General features: G+C 40.3%; 1 protein-coding gene across 3 annotated transcripts in view; it reads right to left on the reverse strand.

Moving 5' to 3' along the window:
* SNTG1 (syntrophin gamma 1) overlaps window positions 1-19284 on the reverse strand; it is a 532572-nt gene that overhangs the window by 249188 nt on the left and 264100 nt on the right. Inside the window, exon 1 of one of the 3 annotated variants that reach the window (XM_075920716.2) lies at window positions 15022-15326. The exons of the other annotated variants lie outside the window; for them this stretch is intronic. The gene's annotated coding sequence lies outside the window, so the exon portion shown is untranslated. Of the gene's footprint in view, window positions 1-15021; window positions 15327-19284 lie in introns of those variants that run through there. 3 annotated transcript variants of the gene reach the window in all.

Below are 19284 nucleotides of genomic sequence, written 5' to 3' on the forward strand. Positions count from 1 at the left end.
AATAGGGTACTTTTGTAAATGAGGGTAAGTGCCCTTTTTCTTTTGTTGTCTGTATATATATCCATGCCTCTGTAATCTCCACTCCGCTCTATAATTCCTAGATAAATTCCTTAGTAAACCTGCAGCTCAGTTAAACCATATTCCCAGTGTCTTGTGTTTTTTCCTGTGTTGTCTAGGACAAAAATCTCTGTTGTAGCAACCTGACAAGCCACATGGCCTATTTCTGGAACTGATTATTTCTATACAGCAGGGCTAAAGTTTAATTTAGCCACGCAACTTCAGCTACGTCAATTGCATAGTGTAAGCCAAAATAGCTTAATTCAGCTTTTGATGCTGTCTACACAGCAGGAAGCTGACGGGAGAACACTCTTCCTTTGACTTCACTTACTTCTCATAAAATGAGGGTTACCATGAATCGGAGTAAGAAATCCTCCAGCTTGACCTTATTTTGAAATAAAGGCTTGTAGTGTAGATGCACACTGCATTATTTCGGAATAACGTCAGTGCAGATGCACAGATGCTATTCTGTAATAACGCTGCTATGTAGACGTACACTAGCAGATTTAGGACCAAGGGACTAGAATGCTACACTTGAGGAAAATGCTTTAAATAATTTAACTAGAGTCATGTTTAGAAGAACTCAACTCTTGAGGGTTTCTTGAATGTATTTTTGTTTCAAGAACTAGGCTTGGACAAGATGGGTAAGACAATATATTTTATTGGTCCAATAAATAATAAATGAAATATCTAGCATGAGTTTAGTCTTCAACCAGGAGAAGACATGAATTAACTTATCCTTGTAATTTTTCATTTATCTTCAATCCTCCGTTGTAGGTGAGATTACATCTTTATATAAATATTCTTAGAATTAATACAATATTTGAGCTCCAGAACTGGAATAATCAGGCCTGTTAGAGTGAATTTAACATTGCAAATTCATAACTATAATGAAACCCTTCTCACTGATAATGTCTTCCCTTTTAAGTTATCATAATGCTTTACAAACACTAGTTAAGTGAGTGCTTTGTGAGACAAAAAAAACCTTCATTTTATTACAGATGGGGAAATGGGCACAGGCAGCCATTACATTACCCCCACTTTAATACTGATGCAATAGCATTGATTCCCACTGCACAACACTGGTGTAAAATCTAATGTAATGAAGTGAAATTAAATCAGAGAAATTCAATCCTGAGTTCCTTACTCGGGCAACTACACTGAAGCCATTTGACCTACCTGTATAAGTAAAGTAAGCCACATCTGGCTCAAGATGTTAAATGACTTGTTCAAAGTAATATCTCACAGCAAGTCCTTATTAGACCTTAAATTAGAATTTGGGCGGTTTGACTACCAGTACCGTGGTTAGTTAGGGAACTTGAACACACTTCCTCCACCTCTTTCATTTATCACGTTCTGGCTTACACAATGCAGTTTGTATTTTCAATACAAAATCTTGGGTCAAACTCGTGTGTACCTGCAAACAAATTCTAAGGAAGAGTATCAGTTTGACAATGACTCTACAATAAACAGCCTTCAAGGCTGTTATGCTAGTTATGTCATGATAAACACACATACACAAAAGGAGAAGGTATTCAGGCCATCTTAATGTAAGGTCCATGCATGGACAGGTTCTGATGTTGACCTCTCGAAGATCCCAGTGAAGGCAAAAGAGGGTACAATTTTGTTGGAAGATGGGAAAGGTGTGTCAATGTAGTATAATTCCACATGGTTCTACCTCTAACTGTGCAGAATCTTCATCCACATTTGTGGAAATGGCATGGCTATTTTCCACAGCAACTTCTACCTCAAAGCTGAATGAGTCCTTTTATGGACTTTCTCTTCAGGCACACTGGAATATATCTACAGGAAGCCATGCAGCTTGAAAAGCCATGGAAGGGCCTTATCACAGAAACACTAGGTGCGAATGTTTCCTAAATGACCTGGTATTGGCATGTTTCTATGTGGATCTTAGGACATACACAGATTTGGAAAGTCTTGCTGCCTCCTCATTCCACAAAGCATGAAATATGCCCTTAACCCTGTTTCGTTCCACCACAGACAAAGCATGAAACATGCCCTTGACACACACACTCACTCTCTTTCTCTCACTCCCTCACATTCACCCCGCCAAACAGAGAAGGACACAATGGGATGATTTCATAGACAGACTCATAAGTTTATGTCCCTTCCACATATCTGAATGCCATGTAAGCTCTTTCTTACAAACTAATGTTTATGTTTAAGTTGAAATTACAACATTTAGACTATTTCATGCAAAATCGTACTTTTTCCCCCTGTTTTATAGCAAACCAACAATATTCAGTGGGGAGTGATGGAGATTCTACAACCTCCCTAGGCAATTTATTCTAGTGCTTAACCACCCTGACAGTTAGGAAGCTTTTCCTTGCTGTGATTTAAGCCCATTGTTTCTTATACTATCATCAGATGTTGAGGAGAATATTTTTCATCCCTCCTCCTTGGTATTCTCACCCTTTTTGGTATTCTCAGTCTTTTCTTTTCCAAACTAAACAAAACCAATTCTTTCAGTCTTCCCTCACAGGTCAAATTCTCTAGACTTTTAATCATACTTATTGCTCTTCTCTGGACATTCTCCAATTTCTTTCGATCTTTCCTGAAATGTTATGCCCAGAACTGGATACAATACTTCAGTTGAGGCCTAATCAGCACAGAGTAGTATGGAAGAATTCCTTCATGTTTCTTATTTACAACACTCTCATTAATGCTTCCCAGAATCATGTTTGCTTTTTTTGCAACAGTATGACATAGTTAGCTCATATTTAGCTTGTGGCCCACTATCCTTAGATTCCTTTTTGCAGTACTCCTTCCTAGACAATCACTTCCCTTTCTGTATGTGTGAAATGGATTTTAATCCTTAAGTGGAGTACTTCCTATTTACCTCAGATCATTTCTCCAATTTGTCCAGATCATTTTGAATCATGACTGTATCCTCCAAAGCACTTGCAACCTCTTCCAACTAGGTATCAACTGCAAACTTTATAAGCAAGCTTTCTATGCCAATATCTAAATAGTTGATGAAGATATTGAACAGAACCAGTCCCAAAACTGACCCTGCAGAACCCCACTTGTTATGCACTTCCAGCATGACTGTGGACCATTAATAACTTCTCTGAGAATGGTTATCTAGCCAGTTATGCACCCATCTTATAATAGCCCCATCTAGGTTGTATTTCCCTAGTTTATTGCTAAGAAGGACATACGAGACCGTGTCAGATGCCTTACTAAAGTCCAGGTATACCACGTCCACCATTTCTCCCTTATCTACAAGGCTTGATATCCCATCAAAGAAAGCTTTCAGATTGGTTTGACATGGTTTGTTCTTTACAAATCCATGCTAACTGGTACCTTTCACCTTATTATCTTCCAAATGTTTGCAGACAAACTTTTTAATTATTTGCTGCATTATCTTTCCTGGTACAGAAGTTAAATTGACAGGTCTGTAGTTTCCTGGGTTGCTCATATTTCCCTTTTTATAGATGGGCACTATATTTGCCCTGTTCCAGTCTTCTGGAATCCCTCCTGACTTCTGTAACTTTTCAAAGATGATAGCTAGAGGCTCAGCTACCTCGTCTATCAGCTCCTTGAGTATTCTAGGATGCATTTCATCAGGCCCTGGTGACTTGAAGACATATAACTTTTCTAAGTGATTCTAACTTGTTCTTTTCCTACTTTAACTTCTGAACCTACTACTAGAAAAGAAACAGAATAACCAGACAGGTGAAAGGGACTGCCTGAATCCTTTCCTGCTTCCATACCTCCTCCCCATCCTGGCACTACAGTTCCCTGCTCTAAGTCACCACCGAAACTTTTTGCAACTCCTTTCCCCCTTCTCCCAGATCACAACTCCCTCCTAGAACCCCTTTCCCAGGTCAGAATCCTCTCTTGTAGCTATACCTCCTCCCAGACCCTGCACCTCAAGCCTCTGCCTGAGATCACAACGCCCTCCTTCACCCAAATTCCCTCAGACCCCAAACCCTCTCCTGCACTCCAGTCCCTTACCCCAAGCTCCCTTCTGCACCCATCCTCCATCACAGACTCCGCACCTCCTCCATAGTAGTGCAGTTCTTGACCACTGCCAAAATCTTGCAGGAGCCCCCCATTAAAAATTATTGCCCACCCTTGCCTTAGACTATAAGCCTTTTGAAGCAGGGGCAGTTACACAAAGGGATTCCAGTCTACTTTATTCTAGTACTACATTCATGGAAATTTTAAAATAATAGAATTGTTTTAAGCTAAAAAATAGCTTTTAGTGTTATTGAAGACATTTCATGACTGCATCACAACTAAGGACCAATGTTTTATAGAAGGGAGTTTCAAAATCTAAATTAACACTAAATAATTTTCATACTGAAACTGAACCTTAAAGACTAATCAGGAAACAAATTCAAAACACAGATATGTTCTGGTTTGCCACATACCACCTACCAAAGCACTAAAAAGTAGAAATAATCACACTAATTGGAAGAAACACCAACAAAAAAAAAAATACAGAGCACAGTACAAACCTCTGAGCTGCATACATTTTCTATTACTTTTATGGGGGGTATTTTACTAATGACTCACACTACACAACCTAACTGTTAAGACCCAGACCCTCCAATAACATTAACAAGAGTAGATTCATAGAAGTGATTCTAGTTCTAAGGGAGAAATAAAAAATGACGAAAGAGTATATAGGCCCCCACCAAAATGTAAATAAATACAGAAGGAGAAAGAGGAGACTGAAGGAGAAATTCAGCTTCCATCAAATTAAACCAATACAGCCGCTCCCCGAGTTGCAAACGGTCGACTTACCACCATTTGCACTTACGCCCAAAGCTCCCATGGAGCGGTCATAAAGGCGGTCCCCGAGTTATGAATGCGACCTGCGCTTACGAACAGCGCAGTCGCGTGTAACTCAATGGGGTCCGAGTTACGAATGGATCGAGTTACGGCCAAGTGTTTCATCCGTAACTCGGAGAGAGGCTGTAATTGTTACATGCAACTTGGAGTGAATGCACATAATGGCTACACAATTTGCTATAAGTAGTACAGTAATTCCTCTTTTAACACGTGCCCGCTTAACACGTTTTCATGATAGCACGATTTTTTTTTAGGGAACTTTTTTGAATTACATGACCATCCCCAGAATAACATGATTTCCCCAGCCAGCCCATTACAGGCAGCTTCACGGGGCTCCCCCACCTCCCTGCAAAGCAGCCGAGGGTTCGCCACTTGCCACGCGGTTCCCCGCTAACTTTCCCTCACCAGACACCCTACCCCCTCTCCTCTACCCCCACTTTCAGGCCAGTAGCTGGGTTTTCCCAGCTGGCCCCTCGCCGGCAGCTGCATGGGGCTTCCTTCGCCTCTCTGCAAAGTGGCCGAGGGTTCGCCGCTCGCCGTGCCATTCCCTGGCAACCCCCCCTCGCTGGACACAGTGCAGGTCCCAGCAGACCCATCACAGGGGCGTACTCCCAACCCAATCCCCCTCCTCTTCTCTCCTCCCCTTCCCTTCCCCAGAGCCAAAAACCTACCCTCCCTGCTGTAACCCAGTCCCCTTTCTCCCCCAACCTTATGTCCCGGGCCCAACAGACCCCCACCTTTTCCATTATTTTCAATGCGAAAATTGACCCCGCCTAACACATTTTCACTTAACACGATCATTTTCTGAAACATATCTATAGTATTAAATGAGGAAATACTGTACAGTAATTGCTAGGCACAACAAAGTAGGGAGGCTGGAAAAGAGTGACTTCTGTGTTCCCTATTCTTAGGATGGTTTTACAACTAGAGGCTATTCTACATTATATTCACTGCCTGCATCTTTCAGATAGCTATCATTTAGTGAAGAACAGCCAGAATTCTGTATCCAAGGCAACTATATGAATTTGTGGGCAAGATCAAGATTGCACAAAACATGAGAAAGGAGCTCATCTTTATCCATTAGTCAACCACCTATACTAGAAATATAGAATGAGGAAGCAAGAAACATTATAACTTTTCATTACTCATCTCAGATTAATGTGTCAAGGAAGTTTCACAGGAAAACCTCTGAGAGCTAATTCTCCTATTTGAAAAAGTGCTGTGTATACCTGAAGAACTGGATTTACCCATGAAAAGGAGAGACTGTCACAACAAGCATATTGTTTCAATGTCTATCTGTGAAGCAATGCCCTAGCAACTCAAGATTTTCAAAAGTGATTAGTGATTTGGGGTACCCAGGTTGAGATACTTTAATTCAGCCTAATGTACTGACCACCAACTCTCTAAATCATAGGTCCAATTAAGTACGTCTACTCAACTTTGGAAGCCCCAAGGGCCACAATGATACTCTCACAGCACATGCCGAGGGCCGCAACTTAAGTATGGTTGCATATATATGCTAATATATATGTGTAACCCCCAAGGAGATTACCTAGATTCCTGGGGCTCTGTCTGCTGGCAGCTCAGGGAGAGGCATACTGTCCCTGCTTGGGACAGACTCACTCAAAAAATGGCATCTCTCCTTTCCTCAACTCCCTGGGAGGGGCATCTCACTTCCTATTGGTTGCCGGGAAGACTCTGAGTTTGCCTTGGCTCCCCCTCCCTACCAGGGACAGTGTGCCTCTCCCTGAGCTGCCAGCAGACAGAGCCCCAGGAATCTAGATAATCTCCTTGGGGGTTACATATGCAAATATATGCAAATAGCTTCTTGCACACTCAGGCATGAAGACAAAGATAAAGCCGTAAGCCATGGCACCGGACCCAAACGTGACTAATGTGAGCCAGTCAGCACCTCTCAGGCTCTGATCAAAAGGCTAAGCATCTAGCACTTCCCGCAATGCCCCGGTGTTCCTGGTACCCCCTCCCTGGGGGCTTAAAATGCTGACACCCTGTATCCGTCATTCCAGCCAGCCCGTCCACTTGCATCTTTCAATGCTCACCCCACCTGGGAGACCACTCACCGTTGTGGAACATGTTCCCAGTGGAGACCATGTTCAAAGGATCCCACCTGAGAGTCATGTGTTGAGCCCTGCATAAACCAAAATTGCACCATGGGCCGCAAACAAACAGTCTGCAGGCCACATGCAGCCCGCGGGCCCCATGTTGAGTAGCACTGCTTTAAAGTGTCTCATGATAGGCACCCAAACATTGAAGAAACAATGCCAAATACTGGTCACTTTTGAAAACACTGTCCACACAGCTTATTGAAACTGAATTATTATTGTATTAGAGTAGTATGTCAGTACCCTCATTAAGGACCACAGACCTATTGGGCTAGGTATTATAAAAACAAGAGTAACAACAGTCTAGGTTTATGAAAAGATGCAGCACATCAATAAAACAGACAAACCAGAGTGAAAATTGAAATGAGCGCACAAGGTAAGTACAGGCAGTCCCCGGGTTACATGGATCCGACTTACATCGGATCCCTACTTACAAATGGGGTGAGGCAACCACGCACTAGCTGCTTCCCCCCAGCAGACCAGGGAGACGCGAAGCTAGCGCCCCTCCCCCCCCAGCAGACCAGGGAGACGCGGAGCGGCTTTTCTCAGCAGACACCTCAGCTTGAGAATAAAGGACTGAGGGAAGTGAGGTGTGGGAGAATAAAACTGAGCTCTGGAGAAATGTTTGGCTAGAGTTTCCCCTACAATATGTACCAGTTCCGACTTACATACAAATTTAACTTAGGGACTGTAAGTTTGTTCTTATCTTGTACGTAACCCGGGGACTGCCTGTATATAAAGATTATGTTTTGCACAACAGACAGTTTCGGTCAGCCACTTGCCTACAGATGATAAACCAATTGAATACTGGGTAACTGAAGTGTGGAATATTGAAATATTGAAGATAAATACATTAATATAATGATCACATTTACAATTACTTACAAAGTAAATTATTAAAGCTTTTCTTGTTGTCTAATATTAATATTTATGTGTTTACTTTGATATAAGAGAATGACATTAATCTGTAATTGATGTGGGCAACACTGCTTCCTACAGCTGCCATTGGCTGGGAATGACGACCCATGGCCAACAGAAACTGCAATCACCCACATCTGTAGAGGAACACGTAAATATAAAGGTCGCAGCCCATCAGGAGCTAACCGTGGCAGACCGGATCTAGTCCACGGGATAGTATTTGCCCACCCTTACTGAAGGGTGAGCCAGTAAATCTGGGTGAGGAATAAGAGTTCATGGCAGACAAGTGGGCTACAGAGACATGTCTGTGGGAAAAGGATAATGAATGAGAAGAAGAAAAAATTGGGTTCATGGCAATGATACAGAAAAAGATAATTGAGAAGAAGACAAGTGATACCACATGTGCTATAAGAATGCCACAAATGTAAGAGCCAAAGCTGAACTGACATTTGAAGTTAAAATCCTCTGCGTCCATAGTTCAGTGGATTTATTGCCTTTTATCACTAGCACTACAACTTTACACAAGAACTGGATTTTCATATTGTTTGCTTAGTGAAATATTTACTAGATTCTTCACAAGAAACATTTTGAAATATTCTTATTTTGAAATTTTCCTGGTTTTGCTTGCATGCACTTGGATTCCTCTGTGTGAAGAACCACTGTCCCCATAAACTCTAAACTTCACAATTACTCTGAGAGCATCTTGGACACAAGCCACCTATGACATTTTAAAATTGAATATATAATTATACCATTGAAGTTAAGCCATGGCCAAGAGCAGTGCCAGGTACTTCTGTTTTGTGATGCTGCCAGTTTGCCTTATCATCTCTGCTCAGCTCACACACCATGTAACAGAGGAGAGGGCCTCTGGGCTAGGTGGAGGAGGCAGTGTGTCAGGCAGAGAGGGTAGGGCCAGGGATGCCAGCCCAGAGCATGCCACTCTGGTGTCCCTTCCCTCCAGCCCTTACAGTTCCCAGAGTGTGCTGCACGGCATTCCAGGGTCCAGGTGCCACAGCTGCTGCTGTAGTGGTGGCAAGATCAGGAGCCCAGGGTCCTTTAGAATTGCCGGGCCCTGAGGCAACTGCTCCCTTTGCCCTGGGTATGAGAGTGGGCTACGGGGATGGGGGCAGATTTTAGTGGAGGTTTGGGTCTAGTGGTGCTCCCAGCTCCTCCACACTTACATTGAAGGAGAATGATTGGCATAGACCAGTGGTTCCCAATTGCTGGTCTGCAGACCGGTTCCAGGCTGCGAACTGCTGGGCTGCGGTGGCTCTGAAGACTGGGTCTAGGGTACAGCATCTCCCCTCCTGCCACAGCTATTATAAGAATTGTGTTTTGCCTCACCTCTCAGCCATAGGGGCGCAGTGTCCTTCCGGACGCAGCAGAGTGATTCGCTGCATGACAGGAGAGCCTCATGGAGCACGGCAGAGCAGCCTTACAGCAGCCATGACCCAGGCAACTGTCAGGGTCTGGGGATGGGGGGCTCTAAGAGGTGGGGAACTGACACTGTGGGGCACTGGGGCATCTGGAGTGGGGAGCTAGCACTAGGGATTCTGGTGGCAGGCCTAGTAGTGGGAGGGCTATTGGGACAGGGCTGGCACTGGGGGACTCTGGGGATGGGGCTAATATTGGGGCTTAGGGGCTAGCACGGGGGGAATTCTGAGGGGTTGGGTGAGGTGGGGTTCTGGAAACAGGAGGCGCTGGGGAGGTCTGGTGGTGGGGGGTTTGCACTGAGGTGTTTGGGATGGGGGGCTGGCTCAAGGGGGGTTGGATGCAGGGGACTCTGGGGTCAGAGGCTGTTGCTGGTGGAGTAGTGGAGGAGAGGGGGGCTCTAGGGGTTAGGACTGACTCTGGGGGAGTTCATGGGGCAGTGGTGAACCCCAGCTCCCAGATCCATCGCAAACAGCTGGCTTCAGGTGTGGCAGATGCCTGTCACATGGCGACTGCATAATAAATATGCAAATAAAATGTTACTGATCTGCCAAAAGTTTGTGAATGGGTTTGCCGGTCCACGGTATTAAAAAGGTTGGAAACCACTGGCCTAGACTACCATGTGCTCTACAGTTTGTATAAATTGGCCTCAGTGAACCTAACCATTCAGCCTTCTGCTTGTTCTCATATTTAAAAAAGTCATTATTAAGCATAGGTCCTTAGTTAGGAGTGCTCAACTCAGTTTCTCAGAGTCCAAAGCGGTCTATCCAGTTTCTTTCATAGACACTAGATGTTGTATATTAAAAACCAACCAACCAACCAATCAAAAATACACACAGTCATTCTTCACCTGAACATCTGATACTGAGGCTATGTGTATACTGCAGGGTTTTTTGCCAAAGAGGATATGCAAATAGCATGCTCATTTGCATATCTTCTACCAATTCTTTTGGCAGAAGAGGTTTTGCCACTAAAAAGCCAAGTGTAGACAGGGCCATTTGTTGGGGGAAAAAAATCTATTTTTTGCAAGATCCCTTATTCCTCAAAAATTGAGGTTTACAGGATCTTGCAAAAAAAGGGTGTTTTTCTGATAAATGACCCCGTCTACATGAGGCTTTTTAGTTGCAAAACCTCTTCCACAAAAAGAATTGGAAGAAGATCTGCAAATGAGCATGCCATTTGCATATCCTCTTCCACAAAAAAAAAAAAACCAGTATAGAAATAGCCTTAGTGAGAACGTTCTTCACAGACTATACTAATTAATGATACTTTGGCCTTTGAAAGTTTTTTGGGGGAGTGGTTGTCATTAGATTTTCTGTTAAAAGAAAAGACTCGATTTCTGTGAGAAGAGGTAGGCTATTTTGATCTTTCACATTTGGCCTAGCTAAAGGCAATTCTATTTTGAAATGTCAATGTATTGTTTTAGTGAGTTGAATTTTTCAATATAAAAAAGGAAAAACAGAGAGGGGATTGGATTGTCGCTAGACAATAGCTGTTTAGATCACTCAGCTCTGTATCATTCGTTAAAACTTGTGCAAAACTGGAAAAGAATCACAGTTACAGCCAGCTGATGGCTTTTTGATGGCTTTAGTGCAAAGTGTTTACAGCCTCAGTCTTCTTCCTAGCTGTTAGACACCCACATGACAAAAATCACCATCATAACTGGCATCTTTACTGCCAATTTCAGTAGAGAAACCAAGGATGAATTGCCTTTTTGCTCAGGTTTAAGAAAGCTGTTAATGGCACTGTCTAAGCTGTATTAAGCTTCAGAACTAAAGTAATATTAACAAAAAAAGTTCTGAAATTTGAACAAATTTCCTTTGCTAATGTTTATCCTTCTAAATTATTAACTCTTTACTAGGGGACTGTGTCCGCTGCTCGCTATGCTCGCCAACTCCCCTCTCTCTGGCAGCTTTTGTAGCCAGAGAACCTAATGATGTCATTCTGTTGCATGTCAGGAAAGAAAATTATATAGCGAGAGATTATTCTTGTACCTGATGCTAATTTTTTAGCTTACCTGCTCAAATACTCATGGACGACATTAAAATTCATTTTTCACAAATGTCCAAAACTAGAATGTGTAAGGAAAGGGAAATAATATGATATGATTTACCTGACTAGTCACAACTAAGCAACAGTCTGAATTTTCAATTTAAAGAAACAAAAAATTATTATTTTTTTGAAACAAATAATTTCAAGGAATAGTGGTGTTTGTGGAGTCTCTACAAAAAAAGAGAGGTAAAATTAATCAAAGAAATTATCTATAATTTGTTCATTTCTATTCTAAAACAAGCATGAAGCTTTTGTCTATGAAGCTATGAAACCACTTGTTTTCACAAGTGCCAGATTGAAAAGAAGAAGAAATATATAGAGATTTGTGATGTTAATTACTTACTCTGGTGACAAAAAATAGTATGTCCTTGTGATTAATGCTTATGAGTGGGAATCAGGAGATTTGGTTTATATTAATTACAGTGACAATGTTGTCGTCTCTGGTGTTATAAACAGATACTCTTTGGTGCCTCAGATTTTTCATCTATTAAATGGGGAAAATACTCCCTTTAAATATGTTTGTAAATCAAACCCCATAGACAGTGATGGATGGACCGTGCTATCATATTCCAAGGAACTGTTTTCCAAAAGCGTGTCTTAATTCCAAAATTAGTAATTAACATTCAAAATATTAACTAACTAAACATTGCCCCTGTGAATCTAACCAAAAGATCCTTAATCACAGAATGCTGCAAAAATTTAATATTAGCTTACTATTCGACAACACAGTATCAGACCAGGCAAATGGAATCAGTCACCTGTGTTTTGTCACTGTGGAAAGGATTTGAATCTTGGTGGGACTTATACTAATGTCCCTTGGATTTCAAAGCATTTATGCTGCCACTAAATCTAGAAAAATCACTAATGGTCATCAATAATGCTTGCTATAATACTTTAATAATGAGGACAAGTTCAAGAAATACCATTGCAGTCCACCCTAGGACTTTATGGTGCACTCCTGAACTTCAGAGAAAGCACTTCAGAATACCAGAAATCAGTGCCTTGTGTTGTAGAATTTTAGCAATACTTTGTCAGCCTGAATACACTATTTTCATAACAGTCTTACAGAAAAAGAAGAAATGCCTGGCAACATATATTTTTTTAAGGTATTAAGTTTTCATATTGTTGATTTTCTAGACTGATATGGGAATCCACTTCTGCAAAAACTCTTTCAGGGTAGGTATTAATAACATTTATTACAGAAACAACAAGACAGATGCTAGAGAACTTGGTGACTCCTTTTCTTGGTGAATTAGTGTTTTTTCATAAAATGCTGTTGTTGTAGGATGCTATCATCAAGCACATCTTCTTGTGGCCCAAGAAATATGTTGCCTTCTATTCCCTCTTGGTCACTTCAAACATTTATTCTGACCTGAGTACTTTGGATACCCCTTTTGTGGGGCATATGATTTGTTAATTTTTTTAGGTCTGGTCTACATTAGGGGATAAGTTCCAATTAAGATATGCAACTTCAGCTATTTTAATTGTGTCACTTAAGTCAAAGTATCTTAACTCAGATTTTGGCGCACCCTTTCCTTCGACTTCCCTTACTCCTCATAGAAGCAGTACTATCAGCATCAATGGAAGCACCCTCTCAGTTCAAATTAGTGTGTCTTCACTACACCCACTAATTCAAATCCTGGAAGATTGACTGCAGCTGCTTCGATCTTGTCTGTAGTATAGACATAGCCTTGCAGTATAAATTTAGCCCCTGAAGTCCAAACTCATAAGCATGGGAGAGGAACCTCCAGCATTCATGCTGCATCTGGTTCATCTGGGTTAGCCAATGGGGGGCTACTAAATGCTTTGTTTACCTGAGCTTCCACAGGCATGGCCACTTACAGTTTCCAATGGCCACAGTTCGGTGTTCATGGCCACAATTTACCTTAGAGCAGACTATCCATCTGCAAGCCTGAACAAATTGAATTTTGGATTTAAGGGCTGATCCATATGAGACCTGAGTCTTCTACCACCTGTGCAATATTTTGTCTTTTTTGTTTAAAAGCAAGTCTCTTGCAAGTTAATTTTATTGTCATTCTAGCAGCAAACAATTTTTGGGGAAAAAGTTTTTTCTATTTTCTGTCATTTATAACAATTATTATTATATAAATTATATCTGACACAACTGAGGGTTTGTTTAGTTTAGATTTGTTGATTCAGTTTTAATTTGTTGGGTTTTTTAAATAAAAAGCCTCATTATTCTAACTATTACTCTGCTAGCGTCTTCAGCAATCATGAAAGTTTCTGCAAATTGCAAGTACATCTTTTTACGTTTAAGATTGCAATACTGTTTCATACCATAAACTGGCATTCTTTGATAGTCCAGTACTTGAAAAGCATTGTTTTTTCCAAATATATCTTACCATTTTACCAAATAATCATCAATCTTAATTTTATATTCTTTTCACCACAGATAACTATGAGTGCCACTAATAAAAACTGTTGATTTGGTGAGCCAATTGATCTAGTGAAGCTATCACCCTTTTCCCTTGGAATTTCACAAAACTTTCTTACCTAACACTAATACTTTTATTACAAGGTGCTAGAGAAAGAAAAACTCTTCTTGAAGGATTAACACTACTTTATTCACATTTCATTTTTAAATTAATTTGATGCTTTAGCCTTCTATAGCCAAAGAAAGAAAAAGGTTCTTGCGTATTTCCCTAACATTTGGACACTAAAACATCTTCTGCAATAAACATTAAGTGGAATCCATTCTAATAGCTAATCATTCATATGAAGTAATGAGGAGTCTTGTGGCACTTTAGATTTATTAGGGCCTAAGTTTCTTTGGGTAAAACCCACTTCATCAGGTGAATTAGAGTGGAAGTAACAGAAACAGGAGTATATATAGGGAAGAAGTTGCATGAGTTAATGAAGCAAATCATGACAGGGTGGAAGTGGGTCATAGATCAACACACCTACCTCTCTGAGACTTTTTATATGAACTAGTATCGCAATGCACAGCATGTCTCATTGATATCTATGACACTATTTCTGGAGTACCCGGAAGTCACTTTCATATCTACTGAAGTCTGTCCCTATTCAGGAAGGCACATAAATAGGTTCCTCACTTGAAAGCTAAGAATGTGCTTACGATGACTTCCTAAATATAAAAGTTTCTGAACTGGGACCAAACGAAGGCATTGTTCTATTTGTAAGAGTAGCATAATCTGATTGTAACATGCATTTTACAATTGATTTTAAAGATGCATGTATAAAGGATCACAAGTGGTTGCTACTATGTCTACTGATTTGTAAAGTTTAATTGTATTATTGTTCTTCACTTACAATACATATATTTCCTTTATAATATGATTTATAGATGGTTCAGTATTGGATACAGATCAGAACAGATCCATTTATAGTAGCTATGTTTTCAAAGGGATTTATATCATTCATATTAACTAGAATGGCATAGAAAGAACACCTTAACACTCAGCAAGAACTAAACAGAAAAAATCTACTGAGTACAAGAGGAGGAGCCCCATGGGACCAGTTTAATCATCTTAGAGCACATGATTCAAGATTATTTAAATTGTCTATGACAAAAGGTAGTTAACAGTCTGTGAAACGTTGATCATCCTTAGTTAGAATTAACCTATTGATTTAGTACCTTGTCTTAATCCCAGACGAAATCATGGTAAAGGGCTCAAAAGTGTCTAGCCCCACAGTGGCACTGCCAAGAGAATAGAAAATCCTCATCACCACATTGATATAAAGCATAGGCATATTGATATAAACGAGGCAATTAATCAGGGGCAGGACTGTTAGCAAATCATTTGTTAACTTTTACAATAATCTTCTGAAAAGACAGAAGACGACAACTGTAGGGTAAACCCTTCAAGTTTAATGAAAAATATTAAATAGACATGCCATGAAGTTATTTAAAATGCCAAGTTCAGCATAAGTAACAGATGCTACAGCATATTAATTAAAGCCATTTTGGAAGTGATAAAAATATTTTAAATAAATAAACCCAGTATTGGCCTGGCAAAGTGGCAGTGCTGCAGCGTGGTGCAATTAAGTGGGCAACCTTCTGCCTGGGTGCACAGAAGCTCAATGTGCTGCTGAGGGTAGTCTATGGAATGGAAGGGACAGCCACAGATTTTAATACAGCACTCCAGAGCTGCTGAAAGTAACAGCCACAGTCCTTATAGAGTACACAAACCAAATCAGTGAACAGTGATATACACACTTCATTCATACAGGACTGAACAAATTACACTGTGCATGCAAATAACCAAACTATGCATAGGGAGTGTGTTCATATTCTTTCAATTACATAAGGAACCCTATTTGTTTAATCATATTGAGATTTTTAAAGATGTGAAGGGAACTTAAACACCTTGGTTTCCATTAATTGGTTCTCGTACACCTCTCAATAGTTCAATCACAGACATTTTTGTCTGAGAGGGTTGGTAGAGAGAGGAGAGTAATTTATTTTGGGGGTAGAGATCCAGGAGAATTATTTTAATACTGATTATATTATAGGCTGATTATGGTATGCGCTTTTTATGTTGTTACGTAAACAAATGACTCGGGGAGGTGGGGTATAATTCAGACTAGTTAGGGATGTTGTCACCCTCTGCCCTGTACCGGCAGGTATCTCGCAATGTTTGGTTGCTGTAGTTTTGATTATGGGCCACTCACAACCAGCCTATCAGCATGCCTATCAAACCTTGAGCGTCTTCTTGTCCGAAAAGCCTATTCTGATTTTGACAAAATGATTGAGCTGTGTATGGATGCATCAGACACTGGTTTAAAGTTAGTAATAATACACTCGGGGAGAACAAGAAGAAATACTCCATTGTTTCTTGAAGGAAGAAACTGACACTCACTGAACTGAATTATTCTGCCATAGAGAAAGAATATTATGTCATTATGTGGACAGTCAAGCAATTACAACCCTATCCTTTTGAACGGAAAAAATCAAGGTACTCAATTATACATTAGTCAGTTTACACAAAACTAAATGCAATTCCAAGCTACTCTGGTAGAGCTCTAAGAGTACGTCCACACAACAGGGCTAAAGTAAAATTAAGCTACGCAACTTCAGCTACATCAATTGCGTAGCTTAAGTCAAAATAGCTTAACTCTACTTTTGGTGCTGTCTATACAGCAGGAGGTTGAAGGAAGAACATTCTTCCTTCAACTTCCTTTATTCCTTATGAAATGAGGGTTACAGGAGTCAGAGTAAGAAGTCCTTCAACACAACATTATTTTGAAATAACTGCTTATGGTGTAGACGCGCTCTACGTAATTTTGGAATAACATCAGTTATTCTGAAATAACACTGCTGTGTAGATGTACCCTAAGACTATGATATGGAGATTATACCTGTAAAAAGGAAAAGTAAATATGGTGGCAGATCCCTTTCCAGGAAAGAAGGTTCTAAGCTGCTGCCTTTGATTCAGCTAGTGGCTAACATTCTAGGGAGTTATAACTGAATGCATCTCCATATTTGCACCCTGCACAAGACAGAAGATAACTTATTGCCTCTATATAAATTTATGGCACACTTGTATCCTGCATACTGTGTGCAGATATGGTCACCATATATCAAAAAATATATTGGAATTGGAAACTGTACAGAAAAAAGATTAAGGAAATGGAACAGCTTCCATATGAGGAGAGAGAAATAAGACTAGGAAAAAGATGACTAAAGGGGGATATGTTAGAGGTCTATAAAATCATGACTGGTATGAAGAAAGTAAAAAAGGAAGTGTTATTTACTCCTCATAACACAAGAACTAGGAGTCAACAAATGAAATTAACAGATACCAGGTTTAAAACAAACAAAAGGAAGCATTTCTTCCCACGATGCAGTCAACTTGTTGAACTCTTTGCCAGAGGACACCGAAAAGGCCAAGACTATAATATGGTCAAAAGTACTAGGTAAATTCATGGAGGGCTGGCCCATCAATAACTATTATCCAGAATGGGGCATAGGTGGCATCCCTAGCCTCTGTTTGACAAAAGTTTGGAATGGGCGATAGGGGATGATGATTATGAAATGCTCTGTTCATTTCCAATGAAGCACACTGCATTAGCTACCATCAGAAGACAAGATGCTGGGCCAGATGGACCTGTGGTCTGATGCACTACGCCTGTTTGTATATTCTTACATACTATTGTAACAATCTTTGTACAAAATATGCCTTGAAAACTAATAACTCACTGGTCAATAATATCAAGGCTATATGTATGTATTGACATTATACATAAAGAGTACATCTACACTGCAATGCTTTTCAAAATAACTAGCGCTATTCCAAAATAACTTAGTCCGTGTCTACACTTCAGGCAGTTATTTCGAAATAATGTCAAAATACCGTCAAGCTGGAGTATTTCTTACTCTGACTCCTATAACCCTCAACGTACAAGGAATAAGGAAAGTCAGAGGAAGAGTGCTCTATTTCAAAAGAAGTGCTGCATAGATGCTCCGTATTTCGAAATAAGATACACAATTGACGTAGCTCAATTTGCGTAGATTATTTTGAGTTAAGCCCTGCAGTGTAGACACACCCAAAGTCATAAATTCTTTCCAACTAGCCTTGGCAAAAATTATTAAACAGATCTATCCTAACCAAAGATATTTGTGTTTACCTCAATTTATATCTAAAGAGTGACTATGGTCTCAGACAGCAAGAGACAGAGATGGCAGGAGACAGAACAATTGTATTTCAGCAAACGTAAGTAGAGATAAGACGACTGTGGTGCTTCTTTCACTCTCCCCCCACTCCATCTTATCTTCCTTGCTGCTTCAATTAACTTTACTTGGAGGGGTAACCTTCTGAAGAATCCACTTCACAGGTGCACTGGACTATGAAACAAAGGGGCAGGAATCTTCAAGTTCTGTCTTTCACCCAAGAAGACAAAGACTGCTGCATCTTTGGGAGAAATCCTGACCAAGGAGGGATTCAGTCACTATCTTGCTGGAAGGCTGTGGGGAGAAAGACCATCTTGAACAAAGCCTTAAACTAAAACTCACTAGATGAAGTTTTAGACAGTTAACTGGCTGTTTTCACTTTAATCTGCTGCTTCCATTTCTAATCTCTCTTATAGCTGAATTCATGTACAATCCTATTTTCTTTTGGCAATAAACTTATTTTAGTTTTCATGTAAGTCAAACCAGTGCTGTGTTGAAAATGAACTGTGTGGTAACTCCAATTTATTTAATACATTTGAATACGTATTTCTCAAATGGCCAATGAGCCTTATTATTTGAACCTGTCCAGAAGAGGACTACTCATTGCAGAAAACAGATGTTTGGAGAAGATTGGGGACTGGGAGTGTGTTGAGGTCACCATGCAATTATTAACCAAGGCTGGTGAAAGTCAGAGTGGAAGTTATGGGCTGTAGACCTAAAGTGTAGCTATGGGTCAGAACTGCTGAACCAGGCCTATCTAGCACACAGACACTCAGCTTGTGACCTGCATGCTAGTAGGCTATTTGGGAACAGTACAGGCTAGAAGCTACAACAGCAAAGCATTGTAAGGTATTCAAGATTATGCGGTAGATGGTGACACAACCGCTCACTGGCCTGGATTGCACCCCAGAATGTGACAGGTACTGCAATTTTATACAGAGATAAAATACAGGGTTACAACAGCAATTATTATTAATTAATACATACATCAATCCTAGAAAACTGACAGACAGACCCTGTGCAAGATGCTACATGAAATCTTTTGATAGCTTCATTTAGTTGAACAGGAGAAGGAAGCATTTATAACTGTTGGGAGTAAACCTTAAAAAAATCTCTTAAAATATAATTACAGTCTCCATTGCAAAAGTCAATGGAAATGAATAGTAACTAGTTTCATGAGCTCTGGAACCATCTTCTAAAATATAATAAAAATATATAACCCATGTA

The sequence above is a fragment of the Pelodiscus sinensis genome, chromosome 2, assembly GCF_052426305.1.
Source record: "Pelodiscus sinensis isolate ZL-2025 chromosome 2, ASM5242630v1, whole genome shotgun sequence".
Classification (NCBI taxonomy): Eukaryota; Metazoa; Chordata; order Testudines; family Trionychidae; genus Pelodiscus; species Pelodiscus sinensis.